The sequence below is a fragment of the Neophocaena asiaeorientalis genome, unplaced genomic scaffold (assembly GCF_003031525.2).
Source record: "Neophocaena asiaeorientalis asiaeorientalis breed wild unplaced genomic scaffold, Neophocaena_asiaeorientalis_V1.1 scaffold4952, whole genome shotgun sequence".
NCBI lineage: Eukaryota > Metazoa > Chordata > Mammalia > Artiodactyla > Phocoenidae > Neophocaena > Neophocaena asiaeorientalis.
In genome coordinates, this window is record NW_020176504.1 from 1 (window position 1) to 2,234 (window position 2,234).

General features: G+C 41.6%; 1 non-coding gene across 1 annotated transcript; it reads right to left on the reverse strand.

Annotated features, from left to right (window-relative positions):
- Positions 1–115: 115 nt before the first annotated feature.
- On the reverse strand, positions 116–197 carry TRNAS-GCU (transfer RNA serine (anticodon GCU)). Its single transcript has one exon. It is a non-coding gene; the product is annotated as a tRNA-Ser (tRNA).
- Between the last annotated feature and the right edge of the window lie 2,037 nt (positions 198–2,234).

Here is a 2,234-nt window from a genome sequence, read left to right on the forward strand (position 1 = left end):
CAGCCAGCCAAGAAAGAACACTCGAGAGTCTGGGAAGGACACGTGCAATGCACAATTCTTTTGTCAAGATAGAAGGTAAAAGAGCAAATGGCACAATCCCCACCACTAGAAAAGTCGACGAGGATGGGATTCGAACCCACGCGTGCAGAGCACAATGGATTAGCAGTCCATCACCTTAACCACTCGGCCACCTCGTCCCACGGTGGAGGGGTGCTTTTGAATACTTTTTAAAAGTCTTGCTTTTGGCAAAGCCTTACCTTTTCATCTTTCTGTACAGTACCATTCTTCAAAGTGCAGTCATTTTAAGAGAATTTTCACACAGAACCAGTTCTTTCCCTCTTTCTCCTCGGAGCCTTTCACACTTTGATAATCTTTTAACCTGCTCATGTCTCCAGCCTTAATTGTCATCCTTCCTCAGTACTCGCATTGCCTTCCAGTCAAGATAAAATTTTTTCTATTCTCCCCAATCTCCATAATCTTCTCATTCTTCACCGGCAACACTCTAGTCCCCACCTGTGCCCTCACTTCCCCTGTCTTCATTCTCTACACGTTCCTCAGATCTCAGTTTGGGCCTTACAGCTCTCCTCCCCGTCTCCCTCCTCTCCCCCTTTCCTTCCTCTTCCCCCCCACCCCTCATCCTCCGTCGAAAAGCCCTTCTTACTGAGCTTTTACAGTTGAAAATATTTCGAGAATACGTTTTCTCTCAAAACATATTCTCATTCCGTTTCTATCACAGAATTTTATCCTAATACTATGTATTTTTATGCTCAATTACCCAATCATGTCACTATGCAATAGAAAGTATTTATTTACATTAACTGGAATCCAAATTTCAGTTATTTCCAGTGACTATAAATCTGTGTTTAAGTGTTTTTTTTTTCTCGGACTTGAATTACCTTCACATTTAGTAAGAGCACTCAGTAAAAATATTAATAGCTAATTTTGATAAGGAAGTTGTTACATATGTAAAGTAGAATTGCATTGGTAAGACATTTTTTAGTGAAAGGGCAGGGAATATTTTCTCCCATCAATTCATGCGTTTGTGGATGAAAACTTCTTATGGCTGGAATAAGAAGAATTTGGTGAAAATTAGCAAAAAGACCATTAGTTTTGAATAAGTGTGTGGCTTACAAAAGGTGCTTTTATGATTATTTAAGGTGCATTATTAAAAGTAGAATCTTCAATACATTTCCACTTTTCATCTAAATTTAACAAACAGTGGCAATAAGTAAGAGTGATAGTGAGCAGGGGTCTAGTAACTACATAAAAATTATTTTTACAAAATATGGATTTCTATTTGACAGATTCAAGGAGAATAATTTTTTTACGAGTCTGAATAAGTGTAAAAATATTAAAGCACTAACTTTCTGTGATATATATGTATGTTCCCTTCATTAAAACTGTAGTGTTCGTAGTTGGAAGTAGATGAAGAACTTGTCACTTTCTCCTCTGTGAAACTGTATAAAATACACAAAGGAGACGCAGCCCTGTGTCTTGTTTACAGGTGAGACTTTGGAGACACCAATATTCCCATTTGTGTTTTGTCAACAGGGAATATTTTTACCCCTGAAGTAACGTGCCACAGTAAAATGTTGTATAAAAAGTAATAGAATGGCATGATTTGCAAGGGAATGTGAAAGTAGAATCCGTTCACATCCATCGGGAGCCAGCGCGCGATCAGGAAGATACATTTTAGGAAAATGTTTCACTGTCTCCTACTGGATCTGGCCATCTCCAGAGTAGCAACGATGTAGTTGAGTTGCTCTGGGGTACAGTGCTCTCGATTTTTCCATCTTCCTTAAACACTAGAGCTGAGTTTTCCTGTTCACATTTCTTTTCTCCTCGCCTCTTCCATCCCGGGCTCTCTCCAAAACTAAAAGACCCCAGCAATTCCTAGGACGACCACGCTTTTCGAACAGGCAGAAGAGGGTCCGAGCTCTGGGCCAGACCAGGAACCGCAGAGAAAGCCAAGGAGCAGCGCGCCCAGCAAAGTCCTCAGGGAACCCTCACTAGGAAATGTCGGGGTCGCGTGGAGTAAACTCCGCCGTCAACAGGGAAAAGTCTGTATAATTCAGTTCATTTGCCCGCTTTTCGAGAACAGGCAAAGTTCCAGGTGCAAACGACAAAAGCGGCGCGTGCAGCATTCCTGCCTCAGTTCCTCCCACCTCCCACTCGCTTTGGTCAGGTATTTCATGTCCTTCCCAGACTCTCGAGTGTTCTTTCTTGGCTGGCTG